Below are 20,961 nucleotides of genomic sequence, written 5' to 3' on the forward strand. Positions count from 1 at the left end.
TTTATTATCCTTCTGTCACTTAAGTCACTTATCTAAACTAGCAGTACGCGCACTATCGCAAACGCCGCGACGAAACGTAAAGATAACACGCGACTCATTCATTTATTATGTAACGTGCCAGCTCGGTTTTACGTGAGAAACGAGTCCACGTCACGTACCGAGCATACAGAGACATACGTAGGCACTTTAGGCATCGGGAACGATACGCAGGCACGTAGACGCAAAACGTAAAAGTCCACGGCGCGGTAAATCTAATTATACGGATACGACACTGATGTAAATAGAGGCGAAAAACCTTCGGTTTATATATATCCCGGCTCCAAACGAGAGGACACCGCTTATGAGCTTATAGCGCCTTAATCGTCTGTTTACATAGCGAATCCGAGCTGTGTCGAGCCAGGTGTCCACTTGAGAATCTTAACGTCGGGAGTCGTTTTCCAAAGAAAACACCCGGAATTGTCTCTCTTCAATTTTGATCGGCGGAAAGAGCAAAAGAGCGCGCGCGCGCGCGCGCGCGCGCGAGAGAGAGAGAGAGAGAGAGAGAGAGAGAGAGAGAGAAGTGGGGGACACCCCTTTTCTTTCAGACCTTTTCTTTCGCCGTCCCTTTGATGCTACGATCATTTCTCCTGAAGTTATGAGCGACGAGGTGAAAAAGAGCAGCTACGTCTCCCCGTTTTAAATTACTTCGCGACGTATACGGGAAGATCGCGGCGAAATTACAGAGAGAGAGACGATCCCAGATTGTTTTCACCGTTGAATGTAATTTCTCGGTAAAACTCGAATGTCCCATGGGGAGTAGTAGCTGCAACTACGTGTTTACCGGACTTTCTTGCGATCGCGAGTGCCTTTACAGAGGGTACGTCCCGCGAGAGGGTACGCCTAGTTAAATATTCTATGCGAGTTGAATCATTATTAAATCGGCTCGCTCCCGCGCGGGTTAATCTCCCCTTTTTTACACGGCGCATAAATCAATTCCGCAGATCTTTTTAAATCGACGAGCATAGAGCGACGGAGCGCGTGGATTTCGCGTTTCTGCAGCACGTCGAGCGTACACGGAAGACTAATGATTCCGCGTGCATTAGCATATTAAAATATCGATCGCACAAGAGCGCTATTTAATTGGATAATTCGCTTTTTTTTTGCGGCAGCAGTTTGCATATTCAGCTTTATCCGTGTCACGTGTATGGTATGTATATTAGATGATGCGCTGCCATGCGCGCGTTCACGTTAAGCATATTTTTTTCTTTCGTATTCTACAATCGATTTGAAAATAGTCCTCGTAACCGGCTTGTGTTTTATAAACAGGGATCCCTTAATTTGATGACGTAGAGCTTTACAACGTGATATACATGAAATAAATGTGTACAAAAAGTCCGTTTCCGCTAAAGTCCCTGTATAAAATTCTCGTGAAAAATATCGTCGATTGCACGATGCGTTATAATTTGATTATTGACAATAACGCAGTTGACCGAAAGGTGTTGCAATTAATTATACAGGAGAATCCGGATTCGCACGTACGCGCGAGATGTGTGTCATTTTTGTACATTTTGATGGTGTTTAAACATCGGAAATAACATCGAAACGTGTAAATAAAAATAATAAAATCAGATATTTTTGCGGTATCTCGTGCACAAACAGAAATTGAAATAGTTCTCTCATTTGATATTTACGTTCGGCTGCGTGGTTATACGTGATACACGTGTCGAGCGGAAAATATGCCGTGGAAAATTTTGCAATTTATCTCGAAAAGTTGTCGTGCAGCAGCCTTCGAAAATGAAACAAAAAAGAACGGTACGGAAAATTGTCACCGTTAACTCCTACTTAGCCGGTTTTTCCGTCGTGAATGAGGCCACGTGAGACAAAATTTGTCATTGGTTGCGACGTCTTTAACGCTACTCCATTAATAGAACTTCTAAATCAAGTCGGCGAAATGCCTTTTGTCGTAAACTTAGATGCGCTGCGAAACGAATATTCGTAACAGCGCTTTGTATTTAAATACGCAGTATATCTGCTAGTATTTCGCTTTCCGCTGATAATAATATGTACAATTGTTATGTAAATTATTCAACAAAAGTTAGACGCATAGATATATTTAAGTTAAACTCGTTTCTTTGACACGTAAGCAGGCGCGCAATGCCTCTTTTTAATGTATTTTTCTTTTTATAATTATAACCAAGACATTGTTTTAAAAGTAAAAGAAATCTATATTTTTAAAAAATATTTTACTTACGTAATATACATTTAATTGGTAAAAATTTGAAATCTGAGTCAGTGTATCCCCACGCGAGTGCGGGGGTTAATCTGGTGTTACCAAGGCGGGGGTGTGACAAATCCCAGATAATGTTACTATAAACATAGTAACATTATTTTCACAACTGCTGAAAATAAACATGTTTGTCTGCCGTGAAAAAGAATTTTAAAATCATTTGAACCTCTGGCAATGTAATTTGATTTCAAAGGCGCAACTTAATTTAAAATATTTTCAACATTTTATTATTGAACTTTGATATTAGTTGAGTTAAATGAGGAACTTCAGCTTAATAATTGTGTTATATATTTTTACCTTTAGTTAAACAGCGATTTTATTTTTAATAAAATTGATTATCACGAGAGATTTCTCCAGAAAAAGTTCACAATAATTGGAAATATTTCATATTTAGATTGTACGTACATGTTTTGTATTTTGTTTAATATTATGATTAGCTCTTATTTCCTTATACCTTTCTTTTTTATATAACTGCATTATATTATATTTTCTGCAATTAAAAAACAATAGATAAACAGACGGGGAAGAAGAAAAAAGAGGCAAAGTAAAAGACGTCGGCTACAAAGAGAGATCAAATGTTATGATGAAATATGCAATATTATGGCACGGTGAACTTTTAAACAAGATCGTGCCGTTAATTTTAAACTTACGTATACGAGGCTTATTTATACATAGTTTACATTATGTTTATGATAGCACGATATAGAAAAAAAAATTCCTTTGATGAAAATATTACTAAATTTAACATTTAACTTTAGTATTGATAAAATAAAAATATCTTTATAAAAAATGAAATGTATAATGTTTATTATTTCCGCTCAAATCTGTATAATTTTTCTATGATTATTGTTTATTATTTATATAAATGGCACGTAAAAATTGTATATTCATTTATATTTTATACGTAAACGCCTCGACCTTACTTTTAAAGATGGTATCATTATCACGTTGCAGACGTGACTGTTGTAAATTAGAATCGTGGCAATACATAATAATCAAAGCTACAACAGACATCGTCTGCCAACTGATTGCGTCCGCGACGCGAATAAATTTCTATTTCTAATTCATCAAATTTATATAAAGCTATATAAATACATAAAGTATGAATAATATAACGGTCTCACAAAACATTTAATCGATCACTGAAAAGAATTAACAATTTTCGGAAACGATTTTGGCATTAGGCTCTTTTTAACAGGTCAAAGAAATTGAAGAAATTTTTCGTAGAGAAAAATGTTCCGTACGTCTTGCGCATCTTATTGCGTGGCAGTTCAATTGAAGTGCAATTGGGAGAGTCGGCAAGGACTTAAAATTTCTAGTAGCTTCCCACCTTGGTGCCACGCCCTAGTTAGCCCGCTGGCAAGAATATCGTGCAAAGAGATGAATTTTTGAAAGGGGGGTGCACTCGGGCGTACCGACGTGGAAATGGCTCCCGTCGCGCGAAGATAGCACCGACGCCGTACTCCGTAACAATGTTATACGCTGCGGGGGCGAAATTTTCAACGGAGCCGCGCTTATGTTGGCACGAAATATTGTCGTAGCGGCTTCTGCGAGAGAGCGGAACGGCTGCAATACAAATATCCGTGACGGCGCGGCGGTGGCACTCAGGTGGAGACCCGAGGCTTTGGACTTCTCCAAAGTTTGAGTTTGTACTCGCGCCCGGGACACGTGAAGTGTCTTCTCCGTTGCAAAGTGGAATCCTAACGATACGGATATTCGCATACGTGCGCCGCATATACGCACCGCGTTTAGCGTCCAAAACGCAATTCCAAACGCGACGCGGTGTTTCGTTTATTTACATTTTTCGCTACACGAAAGGGGAAATCTTCTATTCGCAAAATCCTGCGTGTATTGTCGGATTAATATGGCGACAAGGGTGGCATATTGTGGCGCGCGATACGTGAAAATTTCGGGACACAATGTCACTCCGGGCTTCTCTTTTCCACCATCCTCTCCCGCTCTCTCTCTTTATTCAGTATTTTATTTCAGTTTCCATAGAAACGTGAGAAAATCGTTAATGGTATTTTATAACGGCTATCAAAACTTTTTCATCGCTCGTGAAAATTCGCAATTTAGGTAGGGTCGCGGCTTCTCTCCATTACATCGTAATCTGGCAAAATTTGGCTATCACGTTAATAAAACCCTCAAAATAATCGTTCTTTGATCTTCTTTTTAACGTCATCTTTCTCAAGATTATGACGTGACAGTCAAATTTTAACAACAGATTGTTCACATCCATGTTGCAAATTAGTTATTAATAAATTGTAAATATAACATCTTCTCGTATCAGATACTGCACTTTTTTTCATAATCTCACTTCGGTTAAATCTAAGAAACGGGAGGAAAGAAATAAAAGAGAAGCACCGCGAATATCTCTTCTTTATTTCTCACGAATGTCTATAATTTCGTATTCTAGTACCTCTCCTGTTCTCCTCGACGATATCACGATTAGTGACAAGTGTAAAATTTATCCCGCGGTATTTCACCGTGAAACGTCACCTCTCGTTTTCCGAGAAGTAACGTTACACGACTTTTCCAATTCCTCCCGCCGTAACGTGCGCCATCGTAACTCGAGCTGAGGAGTCACCTGCGTTTGCTCGCTGAAACCAAACCTCGAATACGTAAAACTCCATTATCCAGTGGGGATGTCTGCATCATTGAGGCACCCTAAAATTCCCGGCGGTGCAATACTTCTCGCGTAATGCGAATCGATGCATAATGCACGAGTATGCAGACGACGACGACGACGACGACGACGACGAAGACGCGCGCGCGCGCGTACGACGTCGTCTTTCGCGGAATAGGGGGAAGATTCGCATTCGCGATGCCGAGCGTACGTGTCGCATACGTCGACGTTGACGGTTGCATGCTTGCTCCTCGACGTTAGTAGTAGTGGTGGTGGTGGTGATGCGTGCTTGCGTGCGTTTGTTCGTAGCGCAGCGTGATCAACGCGCGCACGCCGCCGATCTCGGGACAACGGGAACGGCCGTATGCGCGCGTATGAGTGTCTCTGAAATAACTGGGATTCCACTGTGAAAGTGTGTGCACGACAACCTGCTCGAAGGTGGGACGAAGTAAACGAGGCGAACGCGTGGTCGGTCGGTTCGGCGACTCGCACAGGCCGGACCGTTCGTTCGTTCGTTCGTTCGTTCGTTCGTTCGTCGCTGTTGCCATCGTCGCGTTTCTATAGTTTATTTTTTGTCGGGAAATATATCGAAGACTCTTACACGAGTTGCGAAATTTCGCGTTTATCCGCCCTTCCTTCGAGAAAAGCAAGTAAAACATTCATAGAAAAAGTCTAGTGTGTATTGAGAGTTCCGAGTATCTCAATTATTTAATATTATTTTGCTCAAGATTCGACTTTTCGTGATTAAGTTCCAATAATTCCGATAATTTCTTCAACAAGTTAAATGCTAAATCGAATATCGCGCGAAAAACATTCTTTTATTTGGATAATAGATCGATCGGGCCTTTCATACCAAGAATTTTCTTATCTGCTCGTATCAGGAATTTACTTATCAGATTTATAAAGAAAATTGTAGGTAAACTTACAAAAATAGCGGTGAATGTTTCAATTGGGCGCGTGAATGTTATAATGCTATCACATTTTCTCTTTTAAATGTGTGTTACGAAAAATTATTATTATTAGGACGGTCGAAAAGTAATTTTTATTAATGTAAATAATATACGTATAGTTTTGCTAATATAACTTATTAATTTAAGAATACATTTTTCTTAATGATCGTTTATTTATTTATTAATTTTCAATTTGTTTTCTGGAAGAAGTTAATCGACTTTGATTCTGTGAATCGAATGAATATTGATAACGTCTGCTCGAGCACATATATCGTAACAGACGTAATAGAAAATTAGAAATTTAGGATTGAAAATATCCCTCGTCCTTCGTATTCGCCCTATCAGATTAGCGTCTTTTCCGATCATTGAGGTACTTTATGAAGAAGAGCTTTGTGAAAAGAGCAAGTGATATATTCGAATTATCCTTATCCAGTTTCCGAATTAAAGCCGATTAACTTCTCCTTTTTTCTTTGAGAAAAAAATTAATAAATAAGCGTACGGCCATAACAAAGAAAATGATGATTCTATTATTGCATAAATAATAAATTACATAAAATTGTCACTGCAAACGTATTTAACTATGAATATTTTATTGATTAAAGAAAATTAATAACACCCAAAATTCTCTTTGAGGATTAAAAGTCTTAACAATACTCAATTTCGATTGCAATAAAACATCGACACGTCACGTAATTATAACCAAGTAAGAAAACAGTTCTTTTTTCAACTTTGCAAATTTCTCAAAATTATGTGCAACAAAACATTTGGAAATTAAATTCGTAATTAGCATGCAAAACGATAATAAATAGTCTCATTTTCTAAAAAATAATCAATTTTCGTGTTGAATTGTATTATAAAATACATAATATTTTTTAAATTGTATTTGAGCTTGATTAAAATTGCATACGGGCACAGTGTAATTTTGTAATATCTATTTTTGTAAATTCATTTGTGGTCGATTAACGAAATCAATTACATAGATTACGTGTGTTCTTTAATGATATTGTATATTGCGCATTTTTCGTTTTAATAGACGCAATATACGGGCATGTACAATTCCTCTTTAAATATCTCATGTAATTAGGCATTTTTAAGAAAATTAAGTTAATTCAAAGTTTTGTTACTTACATTTTGATAAATAATAATTGCAAACAAGGTTATAAGCGATATTATTTCAGTTAAATTTTGATGAAATTCGCGCTTCGTATTAAAAGCTGTCCTTGAGGATGAAAATTATATTTGCATTGGGCAAAATTTGCTTGATCGCATTCAGCCCGTAATTACAGGATAAGCTTTTTACGCACGAATGAGAGAAAAGGAGAGAGAGAGAAAGGACGGGAAATTGTATTTGTACATCGTATAAAATTTATAGCGATGACAGCGTACATACATATTTGCAATATTTCAACACGATATCTAATTTTCATCTCTCAAATACTATCAATTACCTTCAATCAGATCCGATTGTGCTAAACAATTGGACGTTAAAAGAGCAACAAATACGTGGAATAATACATGTGCAAGGTGCTCACTCTAGGTTTTTGTAAAGCTGCAGTTTATAATGTAAAAAACTAGACACGTGATGGACGTTTACGGTGTACGATTGATTCGTTATTTTACATGAAATATTGAACGCACGCTTGAAATTCAGTGTTCAGTACTTTTAAATTTAGTATTTAGAAAAATCCCGTCACCTTTTGTATGGGAAAATTTTGTATGGGATTTTTTTTAAATTTCTATCCTAGCTGCATAAATCAATCACGGACCCCATCAACTTTGCGTGAATCCAATAATCGATATTTGAACGCTATTCGTTTGCCATAAATTTAAAAACACGAAGGAAAAAGCCTTCCGTCGTAAAGGTACGTTTTTTTTTTATTTAACACACAAATGCTCGCCGACAGAATTTTGTGAGATACAACGTGTGAAATTTTACATAAATCAATCCTAAATACCGCGGCAAAATATTAGTTTTGCCGTGAATAAATCGATATTCAAACGCGACTGCGTTCGCCATGCATTCAACACTATGAAAAAGCCTACCGCAAGGAACGTGTTTGTTTGAATTCACAAGTACTTGCTAATAGAGCTTTACGAAATAGGTATAACGCGACAGTAAAATTTAAAATTTAGAACACGAATGTGAAATATTCTGCGATCAATTTAACTTGAAAATTCAAACGGCCGTTGTCGCACAAAGATAAGATCTTCGACAAGTCTCTAAATATGTGACAGCTGACCTACTTTCTATCGCGACTATCGAGAGACTTGTAAACACAGCATGATTTTACAAAATAGATCCCACTCGGCTATATCTCGCGCAGCGAGTGCCGAGATACGCGGATAATAAGTCAATTCAGTTAAACTATTAATCGCGAGATATTGTCATCGGTTATTGTTTCTGCGCGTCGCCTCGTATATACGCCGATCAAAGCGCGCGAGATATAAGCAACCCGAAAGGGGAATTCGAAACTCTGAAACGAATCTCGGATCTCTACCCGGTCGCGTCTCGTAGTGAATCCACCGATCCATCAATTACGAAAGAAACTTGTTTAGCAGTCCGTTCCCAAAAAATGTTGTTTTCTCACGTTTTACATTGCGTACGCCGTAACACGCACATACATACGCATACACACACGTCCGACGTGGACGTATCGTCGTCGCCCATTGATAACTATGCTAAATGAAAGAATTGAAAAACAACGCGCGCACGTGGCAAGTCCGACCCGACTGATTTCGTAAGCGCCGTTGTATTACATTATTATAGGCCGTAACTCTTGCCGGACTGGTAAACAAATATCGTTCTGTTTTTTTTATCCTTACTCCTGTGTGTTTCTCTCTTTCTCTGTCTCTCTTTTTCTCTCTAGGAAGTTGGTCATTAAAAATAATTTCGAGGAAAAAAAAGCAGAACGGCAACGCGAGTCTATGCGTCGCGTTTGTTGCGTAAGACATAATTACCCGGATATTACGTTACCACGTATCACGAACGAAAGAGTCGCCTTTGTACTCACGCCTATCTTTTTTTTTTTCCTTGCGCAGTGATTTCGGCATGGCAAGTAATGTGGGACATGGCAACGGTGGCAGTGCTTCAGTGATTCTGTTATCGACCCGCCATCGACGTCGTCGGCAAGGTCCACTTTCAGCCGGGGGAACGACGCTGTACCCACGGGCCACGTAAGTACCTCTAGGAACATTATCGAATGCTCTTCCGCGGATGAAATTCCCCCCTTCGTACCCAATGAGTCGCGACGTTCCTTTGAAGGCGCTCTTCTTGATTATCTCCTCTTGTTAGAGGGAACGGCCAGCGAATTTATATATAAGGTGGTTCTGAAACCACCTGACAGTATCATAGAATAAAAACTTCGCCCTCGGCGAGCATCCGAAGAAAAGAATGGCGAACAATGGTTTACTTTTTTTTTGTCGTCACTCGTTAAAGCGATTTGCCGCAAAGTAACTTGAACCGATAACGTCAACTTCTCTTTTACGGTCGACTCAATATCAATAATTTAATTAACGTGAATGCCTTTCGAATTATTCGCTAACATGTTACTTGGCATGCAATTAACTAAAAGTCGGTTAACACCAGACGTCTAGTATTTAGAGAGAGGGAGGAGGAGGGAATCGACCACAACCGAATCAAATATTTGTCGCTATACCACCGAAGTTTCCGCTGGGCACTCCTTGTACATATCCCTCCATTTCCTTACTCGAGGTCGATACTTGTCTCAAGTTCTAGACTCGATCAATCGAATGTGCCGTGCGAGAGACTTCGCCGGCGACTTCTTTATGCCCGCGCGCATGAAGTACACCTCATGCATGACGTGTCGCTGATGAATGCCCCCACAGAATAATCGGGACTGATATTCGATTACCGGTCGTCGGTCGCCAGTAGGATCGCGTGTAAACATGCCATCCGAGCTATTTTTGCAGCGCTGTTTTAAAAGCAAACAATTTACTTTGCGAACGCCTGAGCGTAAAAAAAATATCGCAGTCTGTGTCCAATAACTTTGGCGAAAGGAGAAAAAAAAATAAAATCCTCTTTGGTTTCGCCGCGGTTTGAAACGCGTGCGGCGGTTTTTCACTTTTTTTTTTCTTTTTAATGCACGATTGTTGTCAATTTTGAATCGGTAGGTTTTTTTTTTTCTTTTCTCTTGCGTCCAAATTATCGATTCGACGTTCCCAAGGTAAGTACTCCTCGGGTGCTTCGAAAACGTGAGATTTGTTTGACACGCAAAGAGATCCCATCGAAAATGTTAATTGATTATCCACTGGAGAACTTTGTAAAAGCCTGCAGGAGATTTCCCGGCTCTCAAAACTCTCCATTACAATAATGGCCAGGCGATTGCCCGCGGGCAGTTTGCGGTATATTCGCTACCAAGTCTTGGAGGGTTCTCCTGAAGTAATATCCGCGTCTCGCGAAATTGTGTACAGAACGTGAAGTCTTATTACTTGTTAGTTGTAGCTCCGAGGAAATCGTCTCGCTCTCGAAAAGCTCTTTGCATTTACATTTTCGCTTGTACTCCGGAAATCGCTGGCGATGTTTTTAACGTCTTTGCAAATTTTATGTAAATCTTCGAAACAGAGAGAGAGAGAGAGAGAGAGAGAGAGAGAGAGAGAAATTTCGCAGAGCATCGAGAGCTCGTCGGATAGTCCGTTCGAATAAGTTAATGAGACTCATAAATTTAACTACACGACGGCCTCCCATAAGGTCGGCTATAACGGGGGGGGGGGGAGACTTGGCGCTGCGCGTGAAATACAGAGATTAAGGGTAAAAGGCGGATAAAAAGAGTCGGGAAAATCGACGGCACATAATTCGATACGCTTCAGACGGGCGTCGTAATGACCACCTCGGAACACGCGGCCGTGTATACTTGGCGTATATACGCGGGGATAAGAGTACGGATTATCGGACGCGACAGCGTCGTTCGCCTGTTTGTCTCCGCATTAGTCCGCTACTTTTACGCGCCCGGATCACTGTAATCTTTCAATTATTTCCTAATTTTGAGAGGCTCTTACACACACACACACACACACACACACACACACACACACACACACACACACACACACACACACGCACGCACACGCACACGCACACGCACGCACGCACGCACGCACGCACGCTTTCTTTCTCTTTCGACAACAACGTTCGTGAAAGACGGGAAATTAACACGCGTGGACGCGTAAATGGAAAACATCCGCCAGCGGGATGCGCGTTATCTATTGTTTGCAGAAAAAAAAACTCATTGTTTACTGCGGAATCCCTCCGATCGGAAAATACCGCGGGGTATATATCCCCCGAATTGAAGTTAGTCTCTCTCTTTCTCTCTCTCTGCCGCTCTCTCGCTGCGGGGAGGAAAAAATGTTTTCATTTATTTATTTTTTTTAGAATCCCGCGTGAATTCAATATCTGGCGCTGGTGCGGTAATAACTGACGTAGTATTTATCATTGTCGCTTGAGTGCTCAAACGTCTTTTTACACCACTCAGCTGGCTTTTAAGATATCCGAGATACCTCAACACCGCACGTACACGTGCGGATTATCGCTCGAAATTCCGTTACGCTTGTGCACACAAGTCATCGCTCGATATAACGATTATATGCGTTTGTTACGAGCGAAACGTAGTAATTTTGGATTGTTTGATGTTTAACGGGAAATCCGTGTTGCCACATTGTGTCAAGCTGTTGCGTCATGTGATATACGAAAATATCTTGCTGACAAGGTGGCCGATTGTGCCTAACGTGACTAACGGGCGGACGCGCTTCTATGCGGCTTAAGCGAATCGTGAAGAAATTTGATTTGCGGCTCTCTACCGTGTAATCGATTTCCTGCTCCAACTTGTTCGCCGATACGCGTGCTGTACAAATACATTATGTTACGCGCAACGTAAATCAACATTAATTACAAATAAATGTAAATCAAAGCAGATAAAGCTAATATATGATAATTACGAACGTTGCGACGATAATCATTATCGCCGGTGCGTTGCAATTGTACTAATGTTGAAATTTTCATTACAAACAAAAACTCCGCGAGATGCCACGTTAGATGCATGCACGTTGCTATCGTTTTACGAGAATCTCTAATTTGTGCTCCAGCGATAGCATCATGGTTTTTTCCTCTCTCTTTTTTTTTATTTTTTATTTTAAGAAGCACGTCTCGACGTTCCACCGTATCTCCTGCAAAAAGACATGTAATGGTTTTCCTATCGCGATCGTAGAACACTTGAATTTCAAACGTAGATAATGTTTAAAAAAGCTTAAATGGAAACGAGTGACAGAGGAATACTGAAAACGGTGATACATTTGCACTTGACATCGGCTAAAACACGAATCTGCTTAAAGGCAAACCGCGAGCGTAAAAATGAGCGTGAGAAACAAATCGGAAAAAAAAAACGCGGGTGTCGCAAAGGACAGGGGAAGCGATCGACGTAGAAGGTTGCGCAATCGAGATAAGAATTGCGACGACATGTATGTATCAGTGTATAACGCTGCTAAACGTTACACAAGCAATAGAGAGGACGTCATTGGCTTGCAGATGTGCGCGATCGTAAGCAGACAACAATAGGCGACTCTTTAACGTTGTGTTTTTCTTTCCTACTTGTCAGCGGAGCTGTTAGAAAAGACTGATCTATAATGTGTTCTTTGCTTCCTGTTTCTCACTTTTTTCCTAGTATCTTTTTGCCTGAAGAGACAAAGGCGAACCTCGTGTTTCGTCGGAATTGACAAGATAAGAGTTAACGAACGCCGAGAGGGACAAGAAACACGATATTGCCAATAAAATAGTGCGCGAGGGAGCAAAAAGTAAGAAACGGGGAACAAGAACGGGAAGTGCGTATTGTAAATTTCTCTTAAATCCCGTTGAGCCCGAAGAATCGAGGAGAAGTCAAGGAATACCACAACGGGTCAAGGAAACTACGACTCTATAGAATTCACTGTCGCGACGTCTTGGAACCAGATAACAATTTGTTTAACTCGCAATAATTATCATTATTAAAGTACATTATAAATGTCACTTGGTAAAAGAAGAATGCCGATAAGAGATAATGAGGTCATTATCTTTTCATAAAGCTATTGGTTCTTTCATTTTGTTGTCTATGCTTGTCTAACTCGCAGCTTTCGCTCGCCTCGCACCGCTGAGAGACTATAGCTTGTCCCTCAAAGCTGAAAGTTTACTGGGTAGTTATTAATCAAAGTTGCAATCGCATATTTGTGTAGCAACTTTGTTTTGAATATGATAAATATTACAGTTCTAACGAAGCAACTACGGAATTGTTGCGGCAACTTTCATTTTTAGAGAGACAGGTTATTAGTAACTTGATGTGACATTAACGTGACATTAACATGACATTAACGTTTATCCAATCCGGAACAAGCTGTTGCATAAAGTCCATCCGGAATCGTTCGCGCGACGTTATCTCGATCGTACGAACTTCGCAAAATTGTCTGCGCGACAGAAGTTTTTCGCGCGAAGATTGCTCCTTAATTCTCCTTAATCGTAAATAGTCGTCTACTCACTATCGTTAAGAAGATGGATGGATGGATGGATGCGCGTCAGCCATCTTCGTCAACCACCTTGTCTGATGACATCAGTAACGAGGAAGTGTCAGCAATTGTTGCAACAATGTTAAAACTCGTGCGCGCACAAATAAATGGACGTAAGGAAGAATTGTTCGATTAATTATCGATGTTTCAACATTATGTGAATTATTGCCTTGAACAGTGTTTCTAACTACAATGATGAAAGATACGATAAAATTGTATTCTTTTATTACGTTTCCTCGTTTCTTCTCATCCATCCTGTTTTTATTCACTCGATTCAACGCAGTCGTTTTTAATGCTAAAAGTTATAATTATATTTCAAGATAGATTGATAATATTTGGTCAAAAAATATATCATTCGGAAAGAGAGATGTTTATAAATAAATCTCCAAAAATATCTGATAGTGGTATTGATCAGAGCGTATTCAGCCTTATCATTGTTCGGTGTTGCCACAATGTAGCAAAATAAGATTACGATTGATTCAGTGAAATTTTCGTTAAGGTACGCTCACAATAAATGTATCGAGACTAAAATAAATTGGCATTCTTATTTTCAAAAAACTTCTCTTTAATACTTTAGAATGTTTAGAATGTTTGGAAAATTTATTGATACCTATAATACATGCTTAATGAACATTTTTTTATACCCATTTATCATTTCGCCTCTCTAAATCTTGAAAAGATAAATCTAAATTATTGCTGATAATACGTACGCTATGCATTTTGCAAAAATTTATTTCAACGGCATTGGCATAAAAACTGCCTATGCATAATATAGCTACTAGTCGATCATAAAAATGAGTTAAAGGAAAATAAATCATAATAAAAAATGTAAGGAAATATCAATACATCGTGGTCGTACTTTTCGCTGAAGAAAATAAAAATTGCAAATGCCCAAGCTTTTTTGCTGCTGCTGCCAGTCACACACGGGAAAAATACAACCATCCTAACTGAAATGAACTTAACCACGCGAAACATCTGCGAACGTCGCAAATCAGTCCGACGTGTGCGATATATACGCAAGAATGCGTGCAAACGCGCATGAATGAGTATAAACAAACATGATTCATATAACATGTCGGTATTTCAAAGAGATTCGTATGTTAAAAACTGCGCAATAGAGACGAGGCGTCGGTATCTCTGAAAAGTTCCGCGTATTGTAATTGGGTGAGAAGCGCTGTGTGTGCGCGTGTGTCTGATACATTTATGTCATTAAAATATTCCCTCAAAAGATAAAAACAGAATAAAATTATAGGCATGGAAAACAGTGCTGTCCAAGTGGAAGTGATAGTGCTGTGCAACGTAGAATTTTTGCAAGAGATTCTCGAGTATCCGCTTTTCGAAAACGACACTCAATCGTTTCAGAAGAGATACTTGGATACTTGAAGAGACGATATTCACAAGCGACGTATTTCGAGAGCGCGACGCGCTGAAATATCGGAAAAACGTTTTTTTCCCCACGACTTCACGTTACGTGTTCGGTTCCAGGCGTACAGGCATTAACATGTTACCGTGGAAAACTGGAATCTGGAATGTAAAAGGAACGAACATCGGCAAATGTTGTAGTTATTTCGAACGCTGTTTCGCGCGCGGTAATAAATTTAATGCTGGGCGACATTCTCGGGCTTGTTTCCACCGCGGTTTACTTCCCTTTGGCCGTACGTTTAATGTGAACGCGCCCTTATACAGCAGCATTTCCATCCGCGTAATTTACGATCCAGCTAGCTTGCCATTTGCAATACCGCGCTTAATCCCGTCGCAACGGTGACTCATTTCTTCTGTTGCCTCTGCGCGATTGTTCAATTAATCCGATATCCCTCTGGTTTTTGTTAAAAAGCGACCCTGATGCCAGTCACAGCAAGCAAAGCTGACGTTTTGCGCTGTTTTGGTTTTTTTTTTTAGAAATCCGATAAACGACGTTTTGGGGAAGTTGGGTGGACTTTTATACACATTTCCGTGCACATAGTGTCACTGCATTAGTCAACGAATAAAAAAGTGAACAAATAAAAAACAATACAATTATATTTTCCAAGTAAAATGAGGATATTTTAATAAAAATCTGTACGAAAATAAGATTTAAGAAATATCGATTAATTTATAATGTATTAATGTTAGTGTTATTTTAATGTTTTGCGTAAACAGTCATTTGGGTTGATTCTTCAGCGACTGGTACAGTAACCCTATATATTGCGCCGTGTTCGAAATTAGAGTGTGAGAGTATTCGCTTGAATTTGAGTTTCGCTCGTACAGTTCGGGATGTAGAAGGAGCCGAATTTACCACATTGGGCTAATTTCGGTATGCTTTGGTTGTTAGCATAGAGTTGTCATGACGACAATTCATCGATATCAAACGGCGGCAGAAACCACAAAGCTCCACATCAAATTTATCGGAAATTCGATTGCATCGAGATCAAATCTGTGTTAATTGCATTAACCGAAAATACGTTTATATTTGTAATTATTTGATTTATTCGACTTTAAAATCAGATTTTTGCAAAAATAATTTTTGAATCAATGATTGCAATCTACGAGCGAATCGCATGTGGTTCACTTCATTCATTTCATATCTTTTGGGAATTTACTTCGGATGTGGGTAATACAATTACACGCTGATGGGTATCATGACAAAAATTGTTTTAGAATCTTTTCTAACGGGTTTAAATAATACACATTTAAACAATACTCATTTTCTTATCAAAAGATGGTTTACTAAATTTTTCTCAATTAAAAAAAATATTAGAAGGTAATAGAAATAGAATGTAATAGAAATAGAATGGAATTAGATTTAAAAACCACTGAAAGTTGTATTTGTCGCTTTTTTGTTTATCAGATTATTTTATAAAATAACAATATTAATCGAAATTATTCAATATTTGTGTATTGCGGCATTAACGTACAAATATTTGATCGGTTGTTTACCTTCAATGTAGCCTGGACTAATGTAACTGTTCGTGGTAAATGATAACTGTATCTTTTATCAGTATTATTAGCTTGTAAATATTACCCAGTTACAAATCAAAGTGGAATGTATTTAGCTGTTATCTATTAATTTCAGATGGTAAACTTTTGATGAGTAATATCAACAGCTTTTGAAATGTTAAGCTTTGCGCAATATCTAAAAGGCAACTATACTGATGAATTAATAATTCTCATTTAGCGGAGAAATTAAATAGACAACAGTATTTCTCTTAATTGGCTAGTCGCTGGTACGATGTTACGAAACGTTATTTGGAAGATTAATCTCGGATTACTCGCGAGTTAGTTTACCAATATTTTACTAGATTAAATTTTTTACGCAACACTTGATCAAAGGTGCAATTTAAAAAAAAAGCTTGAAAAAAATAATTTAAAGTGAGTGTTTTCGTTTTCTGTCTATTCACTAATTTATTAATTTATTACTGTCAGTGTGCTGGGTATAACTTTGCCACTTAATGACAATATAATTTGATTTACTCTTCTCACAAATATTTTGTTAGTCCATAAAAGAAGCGTTTGCGGAATCTAATAATCTCGATGGATATTCGGACCTCTCTTTCGAGAATGTCGAAATAATTTAATTATATAACAATTTGAATTGCTTCCAGAAGATTATTCATAAATTAAAGATTTCTTGGCAGAACCCCCGTAATCTTGAAATAATCACGTGACATTCAAAGGAAAAAGTGATGTTTTCGCGAAATTTCGAGGCTTTTGGGGTTATCGGGAGCCTTTCGATCTCAATATCTGAAGTGATCAAAGTGATCCGGCACGCCCCATCGTTGCGCGCAAACCACGCGAAACACCGTCATTTCGCGAGTCTGCCCCTTGCAATACGCGCGCAATTCGCGTGAAACGTTCGCGCTACGTGCACTATTGCCGTGCACCGGCGAATCAATACGATTCACTCTTCGTTTCGTTTCGTTTCGCACAGAGGTGCGCTAGGCTCTCGCGATCTCTCTCGTCCCTCTCTGTCTCTCTCGGTCGTATCGAACGGAGCGCGGAGCGGCGGCCTAAATTCTAATCGTCGCCGTGCCGTTTCTCGCAACTCGCAACGAATTACACCGTACCCTGGCCGATCTTGTTTACGGAAAGTTATTATCGTCGCGTTTGTTTTCGGCACACTCGGCTCACGGCGGCAAACGCCACGATCATTCAGGCCACCTCGGCATAATTTCGGAGGTATTCACGGCGGCTCGCCTCCGTTCGCCTTCGCTTATACCGCCGACGCGATATACGATGACGGTTCAAAGATAATATTCGTGATAATTCACCGCTCTTCTACGAAAATATCGAAATGAAGTGGCGATTCTCGTGACTCATTATCGCTAAATGCGACTTCGAGAAAACGACAGAGAGGCTTTATAGAGAGATACCGATCTTTAAATCGGTATGCCGATTAATACGATATGTTAAACGTAAACAAGATTTCCGATTGTTAAAACAATATGTGACATCGGAGACTCGAGTACATTTTAACCCACTTGAAATTACAGCAGCGGATACTTGTTTGGTGTATGTCAATTATTGATTTTTTTTTTTTAACAGCATTGTTTCGTGTCAAAATATTTATTTTTCGTTCCTCGGTGTTTGACGATTCTGAAAATAGGTTGCTGATTGATTGAAACGAATGACCGCGCGTTCGCAAGTCTTCCTCTCATAAATCTGTCTCTAAATTTAAAACGACGAAACGACGTCATCTTCAGGGATTGATTTTATTGTTGGATTGGTGATTCTCACATTCTACGGTTACTTTAACAGATCGCAAATTAAACTGTTTATTTCCACATTACGAATAAATGGGAAATGTGAAACATGTTATTTTAATTTTTGCCATGTTTTAACCACGTTTTGACCAAGTGAGGAATATTTACAGCATTAATATTATTAATTAAAAGCCCTTTGAGTTCACGACGTCGCGACGTAGATGCCTAGAATGAAATGACCAGATTTTTAAATCACAAGCACTGAAAGAGAAGCCATTTTAATTCCCCTGCACTCCGTAATCCCTCTCCCTTTTTATACGCAAAAAGAAAAAGTCATAATAGCAAATGTAAAGAGTGCATTCATGGATACGAAAGCTAAAATTAATATTTGACATTCATTAAAAAGAAAAGAAACAAAAAAAAATGCGGTCCTCTTTCACAGCAGCTTGTTAGCAAGAGTTAAATAGTCCCGCGTGAGTTGAGCCCAATGAAAATAAATTTAAATTAAATCAATTTTTGCACCTTGTGACCCATTGAATTACAAATGCGGGGCCCGTTTAGGGCCTTTACGCGCGAGATGTTTGGCCTGAATACCCCTTATCGCGACTGAAGAGAGAGGAACGCCCAACAGGATAACTCGATTCTTCATTCGCAGGACTGTTTTGCATAACTGCCCATTTTGGCGCATTGTCTATTTTTAAGAGGGAGGAGGGAGTACGCGTTTTGTCGTACCCCCCCCCCCCCGAGTCGCACGTTTGCTCAATTCGCCGTGAAGCACGCCGCGGGATTCGCGCGATGAATTTGAGCTGGATCCAAGTTTAATCATATCTTACAATAACCACACAGTACCAGGGGTCCTTATACATCTTATTGTTCTCTCGCAACTCGAGACTTGGGTGCGCGCGCGCGCGCACGCGCAACAATAAACTCGTGTTATCGCAGTATACGATACCGTACATTGTCGGTGGGGGAGCTTACACCTACGCGCTCGAATTACCTGTATAACGTAATAATGGTAATCACGGACGAGGCGCTTCATTAGTCAAACAATCGATTCGCTTTCGTGATCGACAGTTATTCAACGGTCTTACAATTAAATGCGCGATACCGCTCGATCGTTCTGCAAATAGAAAGAAAAATAATAAATTGCCGACGCGCCTGAATGAGATGCCGTGACGTATACGTCTCCCTGTGTGTCCCGTGGCAAAACGAAAGAATAATCATTCATGTCGCACGTGCCTCGAACATGTTAACACTACAATTCCACATCCGAGAGTGACAGGAAAGAGGAATAATTTATATTTTATATTACTCCAATTGATATAGAATAAAATGAATTCGATGAAAAGCTTCTCGAACAACTGAGAGCGATGTAGCGACGCGACGCGGCTCCATAAAAGAATCTATTATTTCTCAAGTTTCGAAACTTATCTATTCCTATAAATTTAATGTATCTCACGAATCACGCGGCAATTTTATAATTTCTGAACTTTCGCAAACTTTCTCTGAGAGAGAGAGAGAGAGATCATTTAACAGTAGCGTCCTTGCTTTTAACGATACAAAAGTTAATGACATAACGGGATCCTTTTTCACGTTTAATTAACGTGATGCTTTAATCCCTTTCTTTACTTCCTGCCTTTAACCGGCGCGTTCTAACGGTCTGTCGTGTCGCTGTGATTATTAGGGGGGGGGGGGAGGGAGGGGGGAAGAAACTTATCGGGAGGACGGAGAAGCACAAGAGTAAAAGATAGATGGAGGAGTAGAAGGAGGAGGTGGGGAGTACACGGTTTACAAGCTGCAAGCGAGAGGAATAACGAAAATGGACGAGGAATGAAACAAAGGCGGCGGTCAACGCGAAGCCGCTGTATTAATTAAGGGTTAAATACAGTATTTATGTACTACGCAGGATCAAAGGTATAGAGAGATATATACCACGGGTGTTGCAGCCTGCGCTGCTGCACAACGTTGTTGCGCAGAATATCCGCGCGCAAGAGAATTATTTCCACTCGCGGCGGCCACTCGCACCGTCGTCGCACGGATTAAATCCGCGAGGCAGCGGCGGCGGCGGTGGCGGCGGCGGCGCGACATATATTTTTACCCCCTCCCTCCTCGACGTGAGACATAAAAACGATTATGTACGACGTGGGCAATTTCCGAACAGTCCGCCGGGCCGTGCAAGTTACGACGCATTGCTAAAATGCGTGTCGGCACGGCGGCCGTGGGTGACGCAATGTAATACGCGCCGCGTTCTCCGCTGTTTGCGCGCTGCAGAGAGAGAGATAGACGGAGAATAATGATCGCGAAAGCTTTCGGCCTCCGCTTAATCGGGGCCGTCGTCGCGTCTTACGTCACATCCATCTAATTATGAGAGTCGGTCTTAACACTCCGACGACGGCAGCGGCGCGATCGCTTTTTCTCTCGTATCTTCTCGAGTCAATTGTTGACGTTCTTACGAAGGCGCCTCTCCGCCTTGCCCCGCCGATATCGGACGGACGGACGGACGAATGGACGGTTGAACTGACAACAACAATGGAAAGCCGCTCGAATGCCAAATCGATGTCACGGATCGCGCCGTAAGCGCGCGCCTTCGCAAATATATTCTTGCTATCTCGCCGCGCGCCGGAAACGCGCGGATTCGGCGACGGTGCGGTGGTGTATCGGTGGGTTGCCGCCGCCGCCGCCGTCGCCGTCGCCCGCCGACGCGATCGCGGTAAACAGATTCCTGTTTTTCTCTTCCCCCGAGGGCCAACTATTTGCCAAGCCACTGGCAAGAAGCGTCTACTTGTGGAAAATACAAGCGGTTCGATCGAAGCGGTGAGTGTAGAAGGAGACAGCTTATATGATATTCCACGGCGTCATCAATACTCCGCGAATAAGCGCGGCCGAGAGGGATCG

At 40.3% G+C, this 20,961-nt stretch overlaps 1 protein-coding gene across 5 annotated transcripts in view; it reads left to right on the forward strand.

Annotated features, from left to right (window-relative positions):
* Window positions 1-20,961, forward strand: part of LOC105839953 (insulin receptor) — a 71,202-nt gene that overhangs the window by 11,954 nt on the left and 38,287 nt on the right. For all 5 annotated transcript variants that reach the window (XM_012686621.3, XM_036284743.1, XM_036284745.1 and 2 more), the window contains exon 2: window positions 8,882-9,016. The gene's annotated coding sequence lies outside the window, so the exon portion shown is untranslated. The remainder of the gene's footprint in view (window positions 1-8,881; window positions 9,017-20,961) is intronic.

The sequence above is a fragment of the Monomorium pharaonis genome, chromosome 3, assembly GCF_013373865.1.
Source record: "Monomorium pharaonis isolate MP-MQ-018 chromosome 3, ASM1337386v2, whole genome shotgun sequence".
NCBI lineage: Eukaryota > Metazoa > Arthropoda > Insecta > Hymenoptera > Formicidae > Monomorium > Monomorium pharaonis.